The sequence below is a fragment of the Antechinus flavipes genome, chromosome 3 (assembly GCF_016432865.1).
Source record: "Antechinus flavipes isolate AdamAnt ecotype Samford, QLD, Australia chromosome 3, AdamAnt_v2, whole genome shotgun sequence".
Taxonomy (NCBI): domain Eukaryota; kingdom Metazoa; phylum Chordata; class Mammalia; order Dasyuromorphia; family Dasyuridae; genus Antechinus; species Antechinus flavipes.
This window is the reverse complement of record NC_067400.1, coordinates 64829363-64854452: the sequence shown is the minus strand read 5'-3', so window position 1 is coordinate 64854452 and position 25090 is coordinate 64829363. Positions and strand designations below refer to the sequence as shown.

General features: G+C 39.6%; 1 protein-coding gene across 2 annotated transcripts in view; it reads right to left on the bottom strand.

Annotated features, from left to right (window-relative positions):
• The window catches only part of TMBIM1 (transmembrane BAX inhibitor motif containing 1), a 47478-nt gene extending 23870 nt beyond the window's left edge, over positions 1 to 23608 (bottom strand). The window contains exon 1 of one of the 2 annotated variants that reach the window (XM_051983567.1): positions 23535 to 23608. The gene's annotated coding sequence lies outside the window, so the exon portion shown is untranslated. Of the gene's footprint in view, positions 1 to 12611; positions 12730 to 23534 lie in introns of those variants that run through there. The other variant, XM_051983566.1, reaches the window with a different exon arrangement.
• Between the last annotated feature and the right edge of the window lie 1482 nt (positions 23609 to 25090).

Sequence of the window (25090 nt, the reverse complement as noted above, 5' to 3'; positions counted from 1 at the left end):
TATCTGTAAAGCACTTTGCCAAGCTTAAAGGATATATATATGTGTGTGTATGTATGCTATTATTGTTATTGTTATGTGGTAGTATTTCTTTTTTTTTTCCTTTTTTTAATTAAAGCTTTTTATTTATAAAAACATATGCATGGGTAATTTTTCTACATTGACCCTTGCATAGCCTTGTGTTTCAAATTTTCCCTTCCTTCCTCCCACCCCCTCCCCTAGATGGCAGGTAATTTAATACATGTTAAATATGTAAAAATATATGTTTAATTATACACACACACACACACACACATACACACACATATTTATAGTTATCTTGCTGTAAAAGGAAAAATCAGATCAAAAAGAAAAAAAAAAACACTAAGAAAGAAAACAAAATTTAAGCAAACAATAACAAAGAGTAAAAATGCTATGTGTGGTCCACACAGTTCCCACAGTCCTCCCTCTGGATGCAGATGGCCCTCTTCATCTGAATCATCTCATTGTTGGAAAGAGTCATGTCCATCAGAAATGATCATCATATAATCTTGTGATATGGCAGTATTTCTTAACCTGGAATCCATTAACTTTTAAAAAAGTTTCTTTTATAATTATATATCAACATAATTGATTTCCTTTGAAATTCTATTTAATTTGTATATTTCATTATTCTGAGAAGAGATCCAGGGGCTTAAAAAAGGTTAAAAACAATGAATACATAGATGTGAGGGCTTTTGCTAGTTTTTCCATTCTTTCTTAATCCTTGAGCCAATTTACCAATTTTTTGGGGGGAGGGGGGGAATGTGTGTTTTGGGTTTTTTTTTCCATCTTCCCCTTTTTAATTAAGTCACAGACTATTCAAAGAACTTGGATGATCTTACAGAGTTCTTGGTAGAGTTAATATTATCATCAAGATAAATAGTGGAATCAGAAGAATTAGTACATTTTAGAGGGAAAGGTAAGCTCAATTTGGAACCCATTTTATTTAGGTTTCTAAGTGTGACATCACTATGTTAGAATCAAGTTACAGTGTGTCGGACTATGGCTGATCAGACCAACACAAGCCTGGAATGCTCTGCCATGGGTTGGACACAAATAGTCCACACGAACATCTGGGATAGCTTCTCTAACTTTGCATATTTTAATAATGTCCCAATGGAGTCACACTGCAGTCTTTGAGTTGCTGGGGAAAAGTAGAGAAGGATAACCATTTATCAGGGATATTATCGAGGTTCCCCTCAGGAACCGATCAGGAGCACTGAATTTGGAATTAAAAGACAAGTTCAAATCTTATGGGATTCTGAGCAAATTTCTTCATCTCTATGGATCTCAGTTCCCTCACCCATAAAATGACTTCAAAAATGTGGTCCCTTCAGGTTCTAGATCTAACCTCTCAAGTGACAGGTTTCCACTGAGTCCTGGCTCAGAGGTAGGAGCTTCCTCCACCCCTCCCTATTGCTTTCACTTTTCTCATCTGGGAAAACAAGCATCTAGAAGCAATGACTTAGCTGAGACCCAGATCTGGGAACTACCCATGGAGAAAAAAAAACAGGCTCTAGTCCTAGGCTGCCAGTTCCTCCTTGAAAACCTCACCAGAGGCAGTTAAAAACATAAAATCCTGGAAGAGAATGGGGGAAGGGCATTGGGAAATGCACAGAACACTCAGATTCTGAATCCTAATTCCATTCCTATTGGTGTGATCCATGACAAATTACTTTACCTGTCTGGCTCTGGTTTTCTTATCTGATGAATGAGGGAGGGTTGAGGATTGTCCTAAATGACCTTAAAAATCCCTTTCACCTGTAAATCTTTTTATTTTTAACAATAGCTTTTTATTTTACCAAATACATGCTAAGATAGTTTTCAACATTGACCTTCACAAAAACCTTGTGTTTCAAAATTTTCTCCCTCCCGGCCTCCCCACCCTCTCCTACAGATAACAAGCAATCTATTATATCACCTGTAAATCTTAAGCTCTAACAGCAAATTTACATATTTGATGATACTACAGTAGAAACCAATTGTTCTTCTGCAACAATACAGAGGTGGGACAATAAATACCGCAGGAGCAGAGCCTCGGGGAAGTTTAGCCATGCTGACTTCCTCCCCATTCCATGATATCCTGACAGCGGTCAGAAGAAAGCTGGTGAGCCGGTTAAGAAAAAATCATAGATTAAAGATGTTAGGGCTGGAGCAGACCTCTGAGATCACACTGTCCAACTGCTTCACTTACTAGGTAAGGAAACCAAAGCCTATGAGAACTTCCACTTACTGAAGATTTACCTTAATTTTACTCAAGTTCACCTGGCAAGTTAGTGGCAGTCCTCTGCCCTTTTCATTACGTCATGCTGCCTCAGGGAAAAAAAAGTCCATACGGAAAGAAAGAACTTCAAGATTGATCATGACTTACTAAATCCCAACCCATGGACCTCTCTGCTCCTTATTCTCATGCTGCTGAATGTGGCTAGAAGATCCAGTTGGTTGACAAGAAGTCACCACAGACTTCTACATTCTGACTTTTGCTGTGTCCTCGTTATACAACAAAGTTTTACTCTGATGGAATTGATTCAACATCCCATTCCCCAAGGAGATGGTTTCTAAAATTATCTTCTTTCCTCCAAAACCCAAATCCTTCCCTCAGTCTTCTCACTTAAGGACCATCCAGTGTACAGCCTGCCCCAACACATTCTCTCCTCTCTTCTCTGAGAATGTGGTGACCTTTCTCCTGATCAAAATCAATTCTTCTCCTGCTTCTTTCTCTTTTTCTTTCCATCCTCTAAGAGGATCATGACAACAGTAGGTGACATGGAAGTTAATTGGATTTAAGTGAGGGAAAAGCTGGGCAAAATCACCAACCTCACTTTCTCCTCTGGAGCCATGTGGGTGCACTGACAAGATCAGAACAACCAGAGATGGCTCAATCCTCCTACATTCCCTTGAAGCCCTCTTCAAACTTCAGGCACTTTCTCTCCACTGGTTCCTTTCCTATGGCTTACAAACATACCAGCTCTTTTTTCCTTCTTTCACGATACCATCCCCTCAACTATCATCCCATCTCTCTCCTGGATTTCTTAACCAAATTCCTAGAAACAGTAAACAAGTAAGTGACTGTTCTGGAATGTTAACACACAACTGTATTTAAACATACTGTGTGATCTTTCCCTTGGGTCAAAATTTCTAAAAATATTAACACAACTTAGGAAAGAGAAAGCATGGGAGAGCATTTGAGAGTTTGGAAGAACCATGTAGATTTGAATATTTCTCTAAGCTAAGAGTGATTGAATTTAGAATAAATTTATATAAAAATTGCTTCTGGCTGAGTGGATGCCCATCAGTTGGAAAATGGCTGAATAAATTGTGGTATATGAATGTTATGGATTATTATTGTTTTGTAAGAAAAGAATACAGGGGCCTGGAGAGACTTACATGAACTGATGCTAAGTGAAATCCTGAGCAGAACCAGATCATTGTACAAGGCAACAAGAAGATTACATAATGATCAGTTCTGATGGACATGGCTCTTTTCAACCATGAGATGATTCGGGCCTGTTCCATTGATCTTGTGACAAGAAGAGCCATCTATATCCAGAGAGAGAGCTTTGGGAACTGAGAGTGGATTATAATGCAGCATTTTGTTGCAGTTTGCTTGAATTTTATTTTCTTTCTCATTTCTTTTATGTTTTGATCTATTTTTCTTGTGCAGCAAAATAATTGTATAAGTATGTATGTCTGTCTTGGATTTAATATTTATTTTTACCATGTTTAACATATATTGGATTACATGCTATCTAGGGGAGGGAGTGGGAGGAAAATTGGAACACAAGGTTTTTCAAGAGTTTTCAAGAGTCAATGTTAAAAAATTATCCTTGCATATATTTTGAAAATAAAAAACTTTAATTAAAAAAACAATATAAAATAACTGTAAACAATTTAAATTTTTAAAATTGCTTCTGGTAGACATGTGCCAAAATTTCAGAAACTAGTATTAATTTTTTTTTTCCTTCAACAATGTAAGGAGCTTCAAGACATCTGTGTTTTCTTATTTTCCTCTTACATAAATCACTTTTCTGGGCCTTAAGAGTTCCTGAACTGACAAGAGGGAAGTAGAGGGGTCAGAAAGGATGGTCTGGTCAGAGTATCTTAAAGGGTCCTTCCAGTTCTGTCATCCTATGATTCTCTGATGTTGGCAAAGAAGTGGGCTGTAGCTGCAAAAGAAGTGATAGAAATTGGAACAATTAACTTCCAGAAGCAAAGATCAAAATCTTAAGAAGGAATAAACAAAGCAAGTGGAACCAGGAATGTTCCTGGTTATTGTACACAATAGCAGCAAGATTGTGCAATGATCAGCTATGAAAGACTTGGTTCTTCTCAGCGGTTCAATGATCCAAAGCAATCCCAATAAACTTTGGCTAGAATATGCTATCTATATCCAGAAAGAGAACTAAGGAGACTGAATGTAAATCAACACATGCTATGTTCACTTTTTTTTCCTCTAGTGGTTTTTTCTCTTTTGTCCTGATTTTTCTCTCACAACATGATTCATAAAGAGATATGTATTTTAAAAAATTATGTACAAGTATAACAAAAAAGTGATTTTTAAAAAGGGAAGGGGGAATAAAGAAAGAACGAATAAAGCAAAGTTTTACATTCAAGAGAGCTCTCTGTATTCTCAATCTGGAGCAAGGATCCAGAGTGATTGATGCTCCCAAAGAACATCTATTAGATCTCCAAACCAGCCTGGAAAGTCAGTGACTATTTGGAAGCTTGGTCTCGGAATAGCAAAGAGGAAGCCCCAAGAACTTTGGCACATGGAAGAGTTATTGTTCCAGGATCTATCTGCCAAACAAAGACTCTATTCCTAGTGTTTAGAAAGAAGGCATGAAAAAGGAAGAGCCAACCTATCCAGGAAAGCTGCCCAACTCCTTGCCAAAAAATCATGTCCAGGGTGGGACTGGAAAGAGTGGCTCAGAATGGGCTTTTCTCAGAAAGACCCCACCCCTCTCTGCTTCTGAGAAGCTTAGCCCTAAATCTTACCCTGGCCCCAGTCCCACAGCTCACTCTGCCTCCTAATTCAAAGGATTCTACCCCAGTCTATTTCCCCTTCACTCAATACATCAATTCACATCACACCATTCATTTTATTTAGTACACAGGAATATCAGAAGGAATAAAGTGAGTCAGAAAGAGTCAGGTACAGGTCGTACAAAACCACTGCTAACCATTATCTACTGAAGCTTTTGGGGTATGGTTATAAAATTCCTGATCCAAATATGGACCTAGAATCTAGAACAGATTATGGGGGGAAAAACTATGGAGAGAAAACTGGGGGCTTGGAAATTCTTACCCAGGCCAAGGGTATCCCCTTGGTCATGAATTCCCCTCATTTCCAACCTAGCTTTGGCCATTATCTAAAAACATACACTTATTCTCCCTCTCTCCCTCCATTCCAGGAGAGCCCAGGAATGTCACAAAAGGGAGACACCCACTCTTCCATCTCACACGTGTCCCTCTTGCCCAGACATGTTGCTCTCTCTAAAGTAAAGGAGTAAATAAGCCTGGTATTTGACATCTGATTCCTGCCTTCAGCTCATGTCACGGAATCACCAACTTTTCCAAATGTCATTCCCTATCCAACCCTTGTCCATGGAAAAGGAAGCCCCTATCTCCAATCCAGTTGGAAGCAGAGAAGACTCCCTTGTGCTGACAGGGTTCCCAAAAAAGGAGACACAATTCTCAGGAAAGGTGATTTAAAAAAAAAAAATTACTCTAGCAGTGAGAGGGAGGGAGGAGCCAGAAATTCACAGCAACCCCAAGTCCCATTAGGATTGCCTTCATTCTCCCTAAAACTGGTCCTTTCTGGCCATTTATTGATAAAGGGTCAGGAAGGCTGGTTTATGTATAAGTATGAGTCTCTTCCTACCCTGCTACTATTTCCCCTAAAGAGAAGGCCAGCTAGGGACAGGAAGGGGTGATTTGAATAAAATTAATGGTCTGGATCTGCAAGATAAAGAGGCAAAGGAAACAGTTTTCAGAAGGGAAGGCTGACAACAAACTGGTAAAAACAAAACTCAGAGGGTCTACTGACTATTTCAGATTCACTGAATAACTACAATGCTGACCTTTTATCTATCCACCTTTTTTCCCCCAACTTTGAACTTTATAAGTTTATAAAATTAGAACTACAAGAAGCCTTACCTGGCCCCTCCTTCCAGTCCCTCATTTTAACTAATCAAGACACTTAGGTCCAAAGTACTGAATTAAGTTCACCAAAGGTACCTAGATAGTAAGAAGTCAGTTAGGATTCAAATCCTGGGTCCTCTGACGTGAATTCTTTCCACTAATCCCTGCTGCTTCTTTTCCTCCATTTACCTTTTCAAGGTGGGAAGGATGGATGGCCATGATGAACAACAAACCAGAAAGAGAACAATACCCTCTTCTCATCCCTTCTCCATTCTCCAAGGAGTCAACCTCCTCAAGTCCACTGAGACTAGGCCTGCAGGCAGTCATCCAAGAGAGGGATGAAAGAGGGGACAGGCAAATCACAAGCGAAGACAAGGAGAATTGGGGAGGAGCTTTAGTAAGGTCCATTTTGCTTAAGGTCAACCCAGGGAGAATGGCTGAGCTTCAGTCATACTGTTCCCTACACTATCTGTTGCTGAGAGGTGGGGAAAGGGAGAGAAATGCCTCTGGAGATATACCAGGGAAACACTAACAATATAAAACCTATTCATCTGGAAGTGAGTTATTCCTTTCCCAAAGGAACATAAATACATCGATATATATTCTGGTCTTATTAACTCTCATGTGAAAAGAGGTCAAGAAGAAGCAAGTTTTATTCTCTGCAGCATTCCTGGAAGTGAAACAACTGGATGTGGAAATATATCTATATTGTATAGTGACATTATTAAGACTAATATAATCTGCCTATTTGCTGAATCCAATCTTTCTGGACCTCAGTAGACTAGATCATCTCTAAGATCCCTTGCAGCTCGGCTCCAAAAATCTACATCCTGAAGTCCTTTTCCATGTCAACATTCTGTCTTAAGATCCTTTCCAACTAAGAATGTAATATGTTCTAAAGTATCTTTTTTTCTTGATTTTTTTTTAAAACATCATTGTCACTTCCCAATGATTAAGGATTCTTCCCAACCTGCCTTCATAACAAAGAAATACAGACAAGCAAAATAAATGGATCTACTGATCATGACTGCAAATGTATGTGTTATTCTATACCCCTAGTCTAACCCTCTCTCTGAGAAATATGCTTCAACACACCTCTATTCCAAGAGCAAAGCACTGATCAATTCTGAAGCCTTTTTGTATTGTTTTTCCTTACATTATTTTGACCAATGTACAAATTTTACCCCTTTAATTCTGCTTACTTCTTTCTGTATCAGCTCATGCAAATTTTTCTGAATTTTACTTATTTGTCATTTCTGACAGAGCAGTAACAACCTATGACATTTCTATACCAATTTGTTAGCCATTACCTAATCCATACATTCTACCTCCTACTATTTTTTTTTGATATTACAAAAATTTTGTTATGAAGATCTAAGAGCTTTCCCTCTGTGTTTGCATTACTCTGCAAGAAACCTTGGACTTAAGACTTTTGTTAACATCTTGTAAATTAAAAATGGACTCCTCTGTACAGTAAAGTACTACTATTTAACAGTACACAAAGCTGTGTACCAATAAATATCTTTGTGCCCTTGGGGGGGAAAAAACTTTCCTTCTGTCCCTGACCTCCTTGGGGTCAATGTCTAGTAATATCACTGATTTGAAGGGTATATAAGTTACTGACTTTTAAGTATAATTCCAAATTGTTTTCCTGTATGATTATACAAAATTCATTTCCATCAGTGGTGCACAGAGTGTACCTGTCTTTCTACAGCTCCATCAGCATTTCAATTTAAATGTTTTCTCTTTTAGATCCTAACATTCTATGTTCAACCCGTTCCAGAGATGATATTTTATGATTCTAAGTTTGTATTTTATTCCAGAAGACTAAAGGGTAGAAATGATTCAATTAAATTTCATTCCATTAACAGTTAATAACCTGAAAGAACTAATCTCAAATCCTGTGCAAGCCTTGAAACTCCAGCTCTATAGATACTTGTAATAATCAGAATAGGTAAAGATGACAGTGTTCTCCCACATACAAATACAAATCAGCTGAAAGGAGGCAGCCAAGATGCTATCTGAAACGAAGTGACTTCTAAAAAGCCATCCCGAGAAGCTATGCAACATTATGGGTAGTATTCGGGTTAAAGGACCAGGGATTATCTTCCATCTATATGGCTTTTGTCTAAGATCCCAATGTCTGCTTTCAGGCTCTGAAATTTAATAGCTTTTTAACCATGGGCATATTTAACCCTTCTGAGCCTCATTTTCCCCATTTGAGAAATATCACGTTGTCATAAAAAGAAACTGAGACACAAAGTTCTAAGCAAAAACAATTTATTAGCAAAGGACAGGTTTGCCAATAAATAGGGTCTCAGCCGCTTTAGCAAGTCAATTCCTTGAATGAAGGCTGATATATCATTTTTACAAACAAAAGGGGGAGCATCCAAAAACTAGAGGATAGCATTACAGATGGGGGAAACAAGAAAATCTTGAAAATCAAGAACTTAGTCCTAGCAAAACTTTTTTCCCCCACTTTGTCATTAGAAGTTGCTGACCAATTGAGTATATCAGCAAGAATTGGTGTATAGATAACAGAATTCTTCTGTGGTACAAAGACAGTTAATGATTTAGAGATGATAGATTTCCCCTTAATTAAAGTGATTTATAGGAAAACAACTTTTATACTTAATTCAGGAAAAAACTGATCTTTAAACCTATAAATTTCTAAACATATCTCAAAGACAAAGAAATATGACATATAAAATGTGGGGAAGTTATAAGTCAATTACAAAATAGAATCAATTGATTTTCTCAGTAACTACCTACTTCATAGGGGGAAATGCTTTGTAAAACAAAGTAAAACATTTTAAGTTACTTAAAGTCAAGAAAGAGAAGAAACAAACTGATTTAGCTGGACTTGGGAGTAAAGCTATAAGGGTCTAAATTCCACTACCAGAAGTTGATGGCTGGGAGCTAGTTACAGGGAAAGTCATCTAAATTTTTCTGTATTTCAATTTCCTCATTGATAAAATGGGAATAACAATGCACATACTTAGTATATCAGACACATTGTAATGTGCTTTATATCCCACACAACACTACAGAAATGTATTATTCGTTATTATGCAATCCCTTACCTAAGTTAAAGGATTGTTGTGAAGATCAGTGAAAGTCTTTTAAAAAATGGAAAGCATGACCATTCTTGGCTCTAAAGAAAAAATAAGAGGCATGCATCTCCCTCCTTTCCTTGAAGAAGTGGAGAAAACTGTGGGTGTGGTACATTGCTTTATGTTTCATATATCAGAGCTGAAATGTCAGTTTTACTGAATTACTTCCTTTTTTAATTTTTGTTTCCAAGGAAGGTATTCTGGATCAGGAGAACGGCAAAAGGATATGTTTTTTAAAAATTTAAATTTAAATTGGAAATCTAAAACAGAAGTTTTCAACAACAAAAAAATTGTAAGAAATATTAAGTCAAAGTCATTTGCATTAGACTGAAAGGTCTATGTGGTAACAGAAATAATAGATATCTGGGTTCTAATCCAAAGTTGATTATCTACTTTTGCATGCTAGACTCCTTTGGTAGTCTGGGGAAGCCTATGGACCCTTTTCAGAATGTTTTTAAAGGCAGGCAATAAAATATATGGGATCACAAAGGAAACCAAGTTTATTTAAATAGTCATCAAAAATAATGTTTTAAAAAACGTTCACAGACCCTAGGTTAAGAATCCCTGCACAATGATGGTAGTGTGCTTCTCAGTCAATTAACAGGTGGTATTTTTGAATGCTGTTATCTAAACCTCTGGGGAATAGATTCTAGAAAGATTCTTTCTAGAAGAACCTTTAAGAAACATCTCCTGCTAAGGCAATCTAAGTTCATTCAACCATACAAATGACTGGTACATGGGTGTAGGTACCATCCTACCTCTGGGGTAGTCAAAGATTAGGGATTCCCCCACACACACACACACATTTACTTCTTATTGAAGACTTGAGAGGAATGAATAGATGTCCTTAGTTAAAGTAAATTCTTGGCTGGAGCCTTTCCCTATTCCCAGAGATAGAGTGACGCCACAGAGGTGATCATTAATTACTTCCCAACTCATTTTGACATCTAAGCATCTCCAAGCACCAGACCCTGTCATTATTTTGCAACTGAAGCCCCATGACATCTCTCTCACCCTGAGGAAAGCCAAAAATGCAGAAAGCCAAGGATCATGTCTCTTGATGCTGGACAACACGGGGCTACCCTTTTCCAGGTTACAAACCAGAGGAAAGGGGTCCCTTTAATCATATCCGGACTAACACAAAGTAATCTGACAGAAACACCTGGCTCTTTAGGCAGCCGCTAACCAGGCCAATCCAAATCGAAACCAAACCTGACCCATAGGATAAATATTTTAGGCCCCAGAGAACCAGACACCAGAGCGGCCTTCCATGGCTTCGAACTCTGCCCTGGCTCCCAGTCACAGAGCTCATTCTGAGCCATGACCCCATTATCCCCAACACATAAAAGCTCAAGGTGGGGGGAGGGGAAGAGAATGAATTACAAAGAGACACGGAGGGAGGAGCAGCCAGGATTGAATGCTGACTCATTAAGACCCCAGCAAACTTCACAGATCAGAGCTGAATTAGCCATTTCATCTCCCCCTCACAGTGTACCCTCCATTCCACCTTTACTTCCATAGTCCCTCTCCTCTATATTCCTTCCCTACACTGACTGCTTCCCCCCTTGCCTTCAGACTCCTCATTCTACTGAACAGGAAGCTGAGAAGTTTAGTTGGAAATGCAGGACATCCATCGCCCAAGGCTGAGTCCATTACAGGGAGATTGAAAACAGAAATAAAGCCTTAGGGATGGAGTGCTCACTTGCACGCTCCAAGAATCCAGGTCTCTCCATCCAGTGTCCATTTCTTGGTGAGTAGCTCCCATTCCAACACCCCATTCCAACACAAATTAAAATGATGCTCAAGTACCAATTTCAGTGGGAAAAAAATCTGACAGTAGTCGTAGGACCAGGTTCCATTCTGACTATTTGTGAGATCCTGAATAAGTGTCTTCAGTTTTATGTTAGGAGAAGGTTGGATGAGGTGTCCTGGAGTGCTGAAGCCTACCAACGTGCACCTCTTACTATATATCTATACTTATATATCTATATATTCAGGGTCAATTAAAAAGTTTTTTTTTTTTTTTCAGTAAAAAGGGGTGGAGGATGGAAAAACTTCAAGAAGCCCTGCTCTAGGCAGTCTCTCTTTTGCTAGCCTTGGAGATTACCCAATCACACAACCAAGAGATGCGTAAAAATCCCAGACCGACACACCCTGCCAGGCAGTCAAAGTAATAAAACAATAACAAAATAAAAACAGACACAATGGCAGAGGGAGAAACACGCTGGCAGGTAAATAACACAAATACACATACACATATAATATATAAACACATACATACACACAAAGAATACACACCAGGTTGAAACGAGGCCAGAGGCCCCCAGAGCTAGGGAGTCACCCGACTCAAGCCAAAAATCCAAACAAAAATCCAAGCCAAAAAAGCCAACAGATCCAAGACCCCTTCTCTCTTGACAGCTCCTATGAATGCTGAATATAATCTTGGGCTAATTACCCAAGTAGGGAGAGGGAAGAGAAATGCGGGCCGTCCCAGGCTTTCCCCTTTTCCTTCCCCTTCTCCGCCCCATTTCCAAACACAGCTCCAATAAACCAACAAATTATAATTAAGCTTCGATCACTGGCCCGGCTCGCCAAGTTTCTCCAATTCCAACAGAAGAGACCACGTTCACGGAAATGGGGATACAACAACTACACAGCGACTGAACCGGGCAGTGCGGGGAGGGAGCTCCCGGGCAGCTGGTGGCTCACGCGCCTGAAACTGGGTCTCGAAGGCAATTAGGGATTCCAGGAGATGGGGGTGGGAAAAGGAAGCGTGTTCCTGGCACGGGGATAACCAGAGCCAACACTCACATAAGGGTGTAGAGTTTCGTTTCGTTTCGTTTTGGGGGCGGGGGGAAGACGGCAAAAAAGCCAGTTTGAAGGGTTCCAAAAGTGCACGGAGGGAAGTATTCAGAAGTCCGGGAAGTTGCGAAGCGCTCCATTCGCATGGAGTTTTTATAACACTGGGTCTTAGAGGCAACAGGGAGCCACTGAAGTAAGTAGAAGTTAGAGGTGACGTGATCAGATTTGGGCTTTAGGAAAATTACTTTGGCGGCTGCGGAGAAAAAGTTTGGGAAGGCCTAGCTGGGAGAAGCCCCTTCCCACCTCTCAGGCCGGACCCCCTCCCCACCCTTCCTCACCCTTCCTGCCCCCTCCCAAGCCCCCCTCCCCGAGAAGCCCCTTCCCACCTCTCAGGCCCCCTCCCCACCCTTCCTCACCCTTCCTGCCCCCTCCCAAGCCCCCCTCCCCGAGAAGCCCCTTCCCACCTCTCAGGCCGGACCCCCTCCCCACCCTTCCTGCCCCCTCCCAAGCCCCCCTCCCCGAGAAGCTCCTTCCTACCTGGCGGGCGGCTGACCAGCGCAGCTCGCTACGCCTCCGGGCACTCGGGGTCTGGCTGGGGTGAGTTTGGGAACTAAGTCCTCGCTGCCCCCACCCACGGAGCCGCCCCGAGGAGGGCGGGGCCAGAGGGCTCCCATCGCTCCCCACAGCCAGCCCCAGCCTGCCCCACCCGGCCGCGGCCGCTCTGTCCGCAGAGGGCGCTGAGGAGTCTCGGCCGCGCCTCCCATGGTACCAGTGGGCGCTGCCGCCTGTGTGCTGGCTTGGCGGACTACTGCCCTCCCCCCTCCTTTTGTGATCGCCTTTCCCACCGGTGCATTCTGGCTCTCCATTCCCCCCTCCTCTAGTTCTCTGTCTATCTCTGTGTCTCTCTCTGTCACCTCCTTTCTCTCTGTCCCCCTTCCCTCGCAGTCTCTGTCTGTCTGTCCCTCTCTCCCTTCCCTCTCTGTCTCTCTCTGTCCCCTCCTCTTTTTCTCTCTTTCCCCCTTCCTTCAGTCTCTTTCTGTCTCTGTCCCCTTTCCCCCCTTCTTTTTCTCCCCTTCCCTCTCAGTCTCTTTGTGTGTCTGAATGTCTCTGTCCCCTCTTTTTTCTCTTTCTCTCCCCCCTTATCTCTATGTCTATCTCGCTCCCTCTTCCTCCCTCCTTCCGCTTCTGATTCTCTGTAAAAGCCCTTCTGCTTCTGCCCCTACTTTTTAGAACTTCAAAGTCAGCAGCTGAAAGTCTAAAATATTCCTCTCGCAGGCACCATTTCCCAGCAATGAAAATCATTTAATGGGCTCCGCCAGGCTCCAGGGACCTTGGCTGACTTTTCCGGGAATGCCCTCCACTACTTTCCCAATCGAGTCCATTGGTGTCACGGAAGAGCTCCGATCTGCCAACCTGCCTTCGAGTAACAGCTGGGAGATGCTACATGTATTCTGTGGGATTCCCTAAATTCCTGGAACAATGGCAGGAAACCTCATTGCATCCCAGAATACATTTCATAAAAAATTCTGTCCAGTGAGACCTCCGTGACAGCCAACCAAGTTGAGACATGGGACCCGAGGACCTCATAAGGACTATCCTGTTTATAATTAGGAATAGGGATTCTCTGACCCTGGGATCATCCCCGCAGGCTTTCCCCCCCTTAACCCAAGAATCCACTGAACAGGGAAGTGGAAAGTAAACTGTATTTATTGGAATACTTCTTAGTAAAAGCAATGGCCAGCTTCTACCGGTGAACTCCTGTTCTCAACTGTCAGATAAAGAGAATACTTTCTAGGGATGGAGGCCAAGGAAGGTAAAACAGTAATTGGTTCCTTAAGTGCTCCATTGGCTTATTCAGTTCTCAAACTGTCAAGTCAGAAGCCATGCAGCTGTAATCCAAAGAACCTCAACTATATACTGCAACATATCTAACATATATAGGACTGCTTACCATCTAGGGGAGGGGTGGAGGGAGGGAGGGGAAAAATCGGAACAGAAGCGAGTGCAAGGGATAATGTTGTAAAAAAAATTACCCTGGCATGGGTTCTGTCAATATAAAGTTATTATAAAATAAAATATTAATTAAAAAAAAAAAAACAAAGAGTCTCAACTTTAGAATTGAAGGAACTCTGTTGGGAGTAGAGCCATAACTAGAAATTATGGTGCCTTGGGAAAGCAACATGAAAGGGATCTGCCCAGTACAGCATCCCCAAGGTTACCAAAAGAGAGGCTGCCTAGAGTAGGGCTTCTTGAAGTTTTTCCATCCTCCGCCCTTTTTTACTGGAAAAAAAAAAACTTTTTACTTGACCCTGGATATATAGCTATATAGTATAAGTAGAGAAATCAAACATTTACTGACAATAATTAATCGATATAATAATATAATAATAAATAATATCAAAACCTCTCACATTCAGTTATGAGACTCTATGAGTCTGGACCCACAGTTTAAGAAGCTTTGGCATAGAAGTAGAGGCAAAAATGGTGAACTAGTGAAAACTTTACCTAGGAAGGAGCCACTATACTCCAGAGTGTAATGGGGTAATTATTCTTGTTAACTAGACACAAATTCCATAAGCCTTTTAAAATCCAACCTTGAAGCAAAACTAGATTCTACTACCAATTAGCTGCATGAGCTTGGGAAAATTATTTCATCTCTCAGAATTTTATTGACAATATAAAAGTATTGGATTAGATGATCCCTACGGTTCTTAACAATAAGATGTATCCTCAATATATATAAACCATGATACTTTTTGTTTGCCCATGATATATACAATCACATCATGCAGACATCCCCATAGGGCCCAGACCCTCTGCAGAACACCAGGATACACACAGTAAAAGATCAGAAGACAATTTAGGGAGACTAGAGACCTTCATCTTGTGCCTTATATCAATTACTCCCTTGAAATGATTGAGTTTTACCCCCTAAAGATCTCTTGCTCTTTATGCATTTGTTTGTTTATTCATCTACTTATCTGTTGGAATATAAGGGAAAGCTGCTGGAATACACTGGAGCCACCTGACAGTGGCTGCTTGGAGGTCCAACCCAGAATGGCTCTCTTCTTGTGAGAGGATGATACAAGAAGACTGAGAAGCAGTTGCTGTTCTCTGATCTTTCTGACTGAGAGGGGCAACAGCATCGTCTGATCTCCCTCTTCTTCCCTCTGCCTCCAATTTATCTCATTTCCAGTCTGCAACACCTGTGTCACCAAAGGCTGCCATGCAACTCCTTCAGATGTTATGATCCACAGCTGTGGTGGAGGGGGGGTGTTAACAATTCTCCCTTGGAAATATCAGTTTTTGCTACAAAAGAGGCACCACAGCAGTCTTTCACCAAGGAGACAGTGTGATAGAATGGGTGAACTTCCCAGCACAACCAGAACAAAGCCTTACTCCTTACCCAGTGCTTCTGGCTAGAATTTTATTAAAAGTCATTAAGTGAGCAGTACAATTGTCTGAGATAAGACCTGACAAGATATATACCTTTTATACTAATGCAGAAATTAATGTATGCTGTGAAACCATCCCAGAGTGGCAAACAGTTCCAAATTTTACACAGATCTCCAATAAAGATAATCCGGCTATTACATAATTGGCAATGGATTTTTGAAAAAAAGATTTCCAAGGTTCCTCTTAAAGGACCAACTATCTTTACAGATGCATTCAAACTTAACATTTGTGCTGTATACTCTCATGATTTAACTATAAAGAGAGTAGTTAGAACTCCTTTTCAGTCCACTCAGCAGAATTAATTGTATGCAATCATGCTAGCTCTTATTATCCAGGAGCTATGAATATAATATCTGATTTAGTCTGTTCAGTAGGTGTGGTACAATCACCAGGTGATGTGGAGAAATCTAGAAAGTGGTGAATGGAAGGGACCAGATAGGTTAACTGCTTGGGGGAGAGGGTTTGCTTGTATCTCTACAGATGGAGAAGGAATCAGATGGGTGCCAACGAGACATATTCGCCTTGTACATCAGAGAGAGACAGAAAAAGAGAAAAAAACCTCAAAACAAAGTGGAAGACCTAAGAAACATCTGACACTGAAAGAGCATAGCTGATAATAAGACTGTTACAGAACTTTAAAACCCGCAGGAATCATTAGATTCCCTGAGATGAAAAATTGTTGATAAGACTGTTGCAGAACTTCAAAACCAGCAGGAATCATTGGATTCCCTGACACATGAAGTACTGGACAATAGATTGGTTTTGGACTATTTCTAGGACTTTTGGAAATGTATAATTCCTCATGTTGATTCATGTTATTTGTTATGTAATGCCTCTCATGTTGATGGATTTATGTATACCTGTTTCAAGTGAGACCCTTCAGAAACCCATTAATCTGGTTTGATTTCCCATTTCCCTTTGATGTTTTCATCTCTCTTCCTGAGATGTCAGGGAGGGCGTGATCACTTCCTTTTATGATATTTTCACCTCCCCTTTTTTGAAAAGTCAGGGAGGGCATGATCACCTACCGTGTTTCCCTGATAATAAGACCTATCTCGAAAATAAGCCCTCCCCTTACTGTGTAAGATTCCTCTAAAATAAGCCCTCCCCGAAAATAAGCCCTATTGAGATTGCTATTGTAGTGAAGGTGATCCCCTGCGTTACACGCTACATTACGGTACCCTCTGTATGCACCGTTCCCCCCTTCCCCCCTCCCTCCCCAGGTGAAACGCACTCCGAACTGCATCCAATCAGAGCTGCAGTAGTGAGCACATCATCTTGTTCTTCCCCAGGGATTTGCTTGCTGGCCCATTGAGAACAGTGCCGGGGAGGAGAGCTGAGGCAGGACAACATAAAAACCCGGTATGTAAGCGAGAGTGAGGGGGCATGATGGAGGATAAAAGGGGCATGATGGAGGATAGAAGGAACACTCAGGGAGCATTGCTGTCAATGTTCATTAAAATAAGCCCTCCCCTGAAAATAAGCCCTCTGGGGTTTTTCTGTCCAAAAAAATTAATAAGACAGTGTCTTATTATCGGGGAAACACGGTATGTTCTAAAACAAAAGAAAGCAGGAGATGTTATGAGCCAGAACTCTGAAACCAGGATTCTTACAAGGTGTTAAGTCAGTGGAATTAAGACAATGGTTATCTAGTTTAGCATGGTAATTAATAGCTCTCTAGTTCAGTATGATTGATTTAATCTTATGACAAATAATGGTTCCCTAGTGATATAATGATTGGTTTATACTCAGTGTACTATAAATGATCTAATTATAATAGAGCATATAAACTGGGACAAACTCAGCCAGAATGGGATTGAGAGACAGATTCATTCCCTCGTCCACCTTTGTGGTGGCTGGAGACAAATTCACTTCATCTCACATCACCATCGTAACTGGCCTCCTGCACTTCCTCCACTGAGACCAAGGTGGGACTGAAAGGCTCTCCAGAAAGCTGGACTGGGCCCCAGGCAAGGAAACTAGATTGTGAAGGAGATAATAAAGGATTTGGACTTTAACACTGGCTATTCTCCTGGTAATTACTGAAGAGAAGGCTGCTCCCAAGACCTCCAGAAAACCAACCAGAACATTATACTTATCTATTTATTTATTTATTTATTTATTCATTCTGGGAATAGCCAAAGCCTTAATTTCCTCCTGCACCTTCATTTACCCAATGGACTGAACTCTCTCCTCCTCTAATCAGCTTTCTGATCTTCCCACTCTGCTGTTTCTCAATCCCTTGCAGCCAGGGTCTCTGAGTTCACTAAGTGATAAAAATGTTTTCTTCAAAGAAAATGCTTTTGCTGCACCCAATAATCTTTCCCTAGTTCTCCTCCTTTTGATCCTGGTGATCAGCCTCTCCACCCACCCTTATTTTAGTGACACTGATTTCTTTTACAATTTCTACTTAACTGTCTCTGTTCCTTCTCAGATTCCTTAGCTGACTACGGGCAAAATTTTGAGGTGAAAGTTTCTCTTTTGTGTTAGTCCCTTTGAATTCTTGACAATGTCTTTTAGTGTGTAAGAAGTAAGTCAACAAGTGTTTATGGAGTTCATACTATTGCTACTGTTCTAAATGCAAGAAAACAAAAACAAAAATCTCAATCTATATTTTGCAGAGCTTTCATTCTAAATGGGAAAGATACACATAAATATCTATGTACATAGAGTGAAAATACAGAGTAACCTCAGAGTTCATACTACTGCTACTGTTCAAAGTACAAGAAAACAAAGTAGACAAAAATCACAATTTATATCCTTAGAGGTTCCATTCTAATGAGAAAGATACATATAAACATCTATGTACATAGACTGAAAATACAAAGTAATCTCAGAGTGGGGAAGAGAGGGAGGACAGATAATAGAAGGTGATTTGGAGGAAGCTTGGGGAAGTTATGTGGCAAAGGGGAATAGGGAGATCATTCAAATCCTGGAGGGCAGCCAATGAATAGGTACAGAATTAGAAGATGGGGTGTTGTCTATAAAAGCAAAGTAAGTCCATGTAGCTGGTTGTATGTGGAGGATAGTAAAGAATGAAATAACTAAAAAAAAAAAAAATAGGAGGGGGCCACCTCCTAGGAAGGGCTTGAAGGGCCAACCAGACAATTTGATCCTAGTGGTAATAATAGGCAACCACTGGAATTTATTGAGTTGGGGAGTGAAATGGTTAGATCTGTTTTATTTGTTTGGTTTTTAGGGACACCACTTTGACAACTAGTTGAAGGATGAATTGAAATAGAGAGAGATTTGAGTCAGGGAGATCAATCAGAAGGTTACTGTAATAGTGCAGGTGTGAGATGCTAAAGGACTGTACATACCAAGGTGATGACTGTGTGAGTAGAGAGAAGACATAAGTGAGAGATGTAAAGGAAGAAATGACAGGTTTCAACAAAAGACCAAATATATGGGGTGAGAACAAATGAAGAGATGAGGGTAACATTGAAGTGGCTTGCCTGAGTGGTGAGAGAATGGAGGTACTTTCAACCATGATAAGAAAAGTTGCATTGTGGGGCAGCTAAGGACCTGAATTCAAATCTAGTCTCAGACACTTAATACTTCCTAGCTGTGTGACCCTGGGCAAATCATTTTACCCCAATTATCTCAGCCAAAAAAAAAGTTGTATTAAAAGCACAATTTAGAGGGAAAGATACATTTTGCTTTGAACATGTTGAGTTTGAGATGTCTATGTGGTAGTACAGCAAATAAAGTACCAGCCCTGAAGTCAGACGATTCTGAATTCAGATCTGGCCTCAGACATGAGCTGTGTGACCCTGTCACTTAACTCAGATTGCCTTTTAAAGAGAGAAAGAAAGAAAGAGAGAGAAATAACTATAAGACAACCAGTTTGTAATATCCAACAAGCAGTTGATTATGTGAAACTAGATAGAACTCAAGAGAGAATTAGGGTTATATATGTACATCTGGGGATGGTATTCATAAAAATGATAATTGAACCCAGGGGATTTGAGGCCCTACACAAACACACACAAGAGAATTCACTAGTGTATCCCATATTTTCCCTCTCCCTCTCCGTGCTAATCTTTTAAATGAAATGCTTATTGATAAAATTTTAATAAATTATTAACCAACTCATGTTGCATATTTGCTTTATTGGGACCTTTATCAAAAGGGTTTTGTTCAGTGTCGTTTCCAACTCTTCATACTCACTATGGAGTTTTTTTGACAAAGTTATTGGAATGGTTTGCCACTTCCTTCACTAGTAGATTAGGGCAAACCTAGGTTAAGTGACATACTGGGGGGTCACATAGCTAATTAGTTTCTAAGGTTACATTTGAATTTCTGGAGGAATTCCTTCATCCACTATATCAGTAGCATTCTCAAATAAAAAGAGACTGCCTTACCTCGAAAGAATGAATATGGGGCAATGGAGTTTAAAATGTGAGGCATACTAGGGTTAGGGTTTTAGTTCCTAGAAATCTTGCTTCTTTTTAAAAGAATTATTGATGCCTTTTAAAAAAAAATCATATACTTGTTTTACATAATTTCACATGGGCCTTCTCAGTCGGGGGGAGGAGGGGATAGAAGAGCAGGGAGAAAGGGGGAGGATCTGGAACTCAAAGTTTTAAAAATACAAAAAAATTTTTAGATGTAACTCAGATAAATAAAATATTAAATTTTTAAAAATCACACTCATTCCTGAGAAGCCTTTCCCCAGCCCATAAGTCTTCCCTTGTAACAAAGGAAAAATAAAACAACAGTTTAGCAAACTAAGAAACACATTACCCATTGCAGGAGGTATGCAACATTCTATACTGATGGCTCCTGATGTCACCAACCTAAGGAAAGCAGTGAGTCTTCTCATTTCTTCCTCTTGGAGTATCCTTTCTAGGACCACTTCTGACAATTTACACTCCCGGTAATGTTTTCTACTCTTCACTGATATCACATATCCAAAAAGTTGCCAAGTTACATCAGTACTGCCTTTATATCTCTCCCATCTGTCCCCTCTTCTTTATTCATCCACCTTTTTCCGTTGTTGTTCAACCTTATTCCCTCTCTTGCAAGAGCTTCCTAATCTTTTAGTCTCAAGTCTTCCCTTCTCCAAAATATTCTCACAGCTGCCACAATGCTTTTCCTACAGATCACTCGTGTCTAACATGTCACTGACCTGCTTAAGAAACTCTTGGCTCTTTTTGATGTTAGGATCAAATATTTCATTTTTAATCATTGTTTTTTAATTATTCTTTTTGCATAAGTTTTATGATATATATAATAATTTACATGATGGTATAATTTAATTTAATTTTAATTTAAGTACAATTTAGAAATAAGTGATATCAATATATCTATGTGATAGATACATATCTATTTGTATCTATATTTATATCTATAGCAAAGTTTCTTAAACCATGGATCACAATGCCATATGTAACTGAAGGTGGGAGTCATGAAATTATAATTTCTTATCAGTATATGTTTGATTTGTATACCTATGTCATATACTTATATGCTCAAGGTAACATAAAAATTTCTTGGGTGAAAAAGGGTTGTGAGTGGAAACAGTTTAAAGAAGCCCTATAAATAGATATCTACCTATAATTTGGCTTTTTGTTGTTTATTTGTTTTGATGAAAAAAGTGTGAAATTGGAAAAAGGTTGGAGATTTTTATTATCTTCCACTGACTCCAGATCTCAATTCCTCTTTTAAAATTAGGCATTCTCTGATAATCTTTAAAGGTCTCCTGGATGTTATATGTGCAAATTTATCAGTCAAAGTCTGAAAGAGACACACCTTTATGTCTCAGTTTTTCTGTTCTTGGTTACTTACTTAAGGTCATTTTTTTTTAGTACATGAGGAACTCCATTGATCAGGGTTGTCCTCATTAAGTCCCTTCTACCTTCTGGAACTTTCTCTCCATCCTTTCTTCATTCTATCCTCATCTTCCTAGTGGGTTATTAGAAAGTTAAATTTAGAATGGCAGATTTAATGTTGATCAGGTCTCCCTTTTTTGGTGCTGTTACCTATTAGGAAGTTTGTTCCATTAAGGGAGGGGTAAGTTTCCATTCTGTTCACCAGTTTGGGCTATGCTAATATTGACTAAAGATCATAACATTGCCCTTCACACATTCTGGTGAAATATAAACACATTAGTTATCCTAGCAAGCCCGGATATGGCAGGATATGGCAGTTCAAACAAAGCAGTGTTTTAATTGGTTAGGAAAGGATAAACTAGGCTGACAATGAGTTTGTTAATGAATTTCCTTGGTTGGGGATTTTTTTATGTATAACTAATGCAAGTTCTACCTGGCTCCTTCTTCTCCACTGTGGCCAGGTCTGCCTCTCACCCTACCACAAGTTTGCCCTGTTACCTCACTTCAAAAAATTCTATTTGCTTTAATGAGGTAGCCTTCTGAGTCAGGGATGACTATTCAGACTCCTCCCTCTTTTTTGCTCACTGGAGCTTGGTTCTACCTTTCCCTTCCTTTCCCATCCCATTTTATTCCAATCTCCAAAATCTGAGTGTCTTTCTTTCCTGTCAGTTACATTTTCCATTATTCCTGATAGCTAGTCAACTTCATTTCTTCTTGCTATTTTACACAATCAAGTTAGAAACAGGGCGGTTTCCTGAACCCACCAGTTTCCTTTCTGTGAATCATTGATTCAGTGTCACTCAAGAAACAGAGAGAGCCCTTCCTACAATAGGAGCTTCAGTTCTGGGTGCAGCTAGGCTTCCTTCCTGGGTGAACCCAACCCCCAAAAGTTAGACTTTTCTCATGATTTCTGACTTATTATTATGTCTCAATTCTTTAAAATCAAGTATGATTCATATCTAGAGATTCCCCTAAAAGGGGCCCAGTGAAAGGTATATTCCAAGTTTAACAACCTAAAATAAAACTTAGGTTCTTTTGAAAAAAGATGTATATATAAATACCAAGTTTCAGATAACTATTTATTTCCTCTACTGAACACAGAGAAAATTCTTAAAAGACAACCAGTGGACATTAAAAATGCTTAAAATAACAAACATAACCTATCACATCAGAAGACTTTTCTGGTTCTTAAATTTAACCTTTGTATATCTTAAATGTTTTTGCATATGTGTCTACTCTATTAGACTTTGACCTCCTTTGCACTTTGACCTCCTGGTGGCAGGGACTGTCTTTTGTTTTTTTGGGGGGGGAGTTTTGGGTTTTTTTTGTATCTCTAGAGCTTTCAGTGCCTGGTACATAGTAGGCACCTGATAAATTCTAGTTAACTGGTTATCTACATTATACTCTCCTGGGATGGAAAACCAATTCTCCAGGACTGTGGGACATATTCATATTCACCTCTATCTGTAATCTCTGATCAAGTGAAAAGGTTCAGCTCTCCTGGAAAATCAGGACAGGGCTGGGTTTTCTGCATCTTTACAGCTGTGTTATGTTTTTGTCATTGTGACATGGCACCCCAAAAGAGAATAATGTAATCCTCATCAGACCCCACCTGAAGTATCAAGTTAAAGTCTGGGTTCCAGGATTTAAGAAGGCATTTAGAAAACTGGAGGGTTTGAAGAGTAGGACCTCCAGAATTCATGATATATAAAGACAGGTTGAAAGACATAATAGTAATAATAATGATAGATAACATTTATATGATGCCTAAAACACTATACTAAGTTATCATTTCACTTGTTCCTCAATAACCCTGACAAGTAGATGCTAATATAGGCATCCCCATTTTACAGATAAGGAAACTGAGGTAAACAGGTTAGGTGACTTCCTCAAGATCACACATCTAGTAAGAATCTATCTGAAGCCTTATTTGAATTCAGGTCTTTCTGACTCCTGGCCCAGTATTCTGTGAACCATGGCACTTCCCTTGCTGTCCAAATTGTACTACATTATTTCTTTGCTCAGTGTTCAATTCTGTTTGACTCAAATCTTTGAACAAGGCTGGATAACACAAAAGCAGAAAATGTATTGGGTTTGGAGCTAAAGGAAATGGATTCCAGATCGAGCTCTGTTATTTACTAGCTCTGTATTCCTGGGGCAAATCACTTACCCTCCTGGGGTCCAGTTTTCTGATCTGTATAAAATATATATAACAAACTCTGGGTCTCTTCCAATCCTAAATCTGTGAATCCGTGATCTAGATTGTCATAGAGCACTAAGAGTGCTGACATTAAACTGACCATGAGTCAGAGCTGTGACTCTGCTATGAAAAGATTATGAGGTCATTTCCCCATTATAACCAGCCCTGCCCAGACTCATGTCAGACTCCTGTGTACAATTCTAAAATGGCTTGCTAAAGAGCAGAGGAGTTAGGAGAAAAGCCAATGGGGGAAAGAAGAAGATAAGAATTAGGTTTATTTATCCATAAAAAATACATCTGAAAAGGAGCCTCCATTCTTTTCCCTTCTCTACTGATTCTATTCTAACCAACTACTCCACAGTGATCTCTTTCTTCTTTGAATTTCTATGGGCTTCACTTATCTGACATTTCCTATACAATCTTTCCCTGTAAATTCACTTTCCATTTATGCAAAGTGGCCTAAAATGCTCAGAGGATTGTTTCTGGCTACAGAAACATAATTAAGGTAGGAATTTTGAATACAAAAATTTGGTTTTCTGCTTTTCTTCCTCCCTTTTATTTGCATGAGACATCTACAGAATTGCAAGCTAAAGAGAAAGTATGGTACTCGAGATATACATAATTATTTTCTTTTTATAATAGCTTTTTATTTTTAAAAATACATGCAAAGATAGTTTTCACCCGGAAAACACTGTGTTCCAAATTTTTCTCCTCCTCTCCCCACCTGCCCCTTCCCTAGAAAGCACGTAGTCCAATATAGGTTAAACAATACTTAATTCTTGTAGACTCAATACCAGACACATAGTAAACTAATCCTTCATATGCCCTGGATACACTTTCTTTCTCTATATAGATATGTCATATCTAGTGTATATCAGGCATTTCCACAAGTGATATATCATTTTTATGAATCTATACCAAGTTTATGGGAGAAATGGTCTATTGCTACTTTTCTTATTCTTCATACTTTGATTAGCTATTTTTGCTCTAAACTAATAACATCTCCTGTCTGAAAAATAAAAGTAAACACATTGATGCGGGCTCAGGAATTATCAAGTCTTTTATATTGAACACAGAACATCAAGTACCTCAAACCAGATCAGTTTTTTGTCTGACTCCTGGAATAGGGAGTATAGTTCCTATTCATTTAAATATCATCCATTGTGCTTGATTTGGAGTAGGAAGACCTGATAACCAAATTTAAATTTAAGCTCTGCTGTTTACTATTTTTGTGACCCCTGGGAAGTCAACTAATCTTTGAACTTTCCTCCTCTGTCAAATGAAGAGATGGGAACAATGATATCTGGATAAATTGCTATCTTCAGGAGCTATAAATGTATATTTTATTTTTCCAAATGAACTATAAGTCCCTTGAGGACAGGCTTTTACCGACTTCTTTCCAGCAAGGTAGCTTTTCATCTAACAGAGGATTAAGGAATGTTGGTGGATGATTGAGAGCGATTAGTAATTCTCTTTTATCTTTATTGAGACAAAATTTGGCTTCAAGGAACCAATGAGATACATTA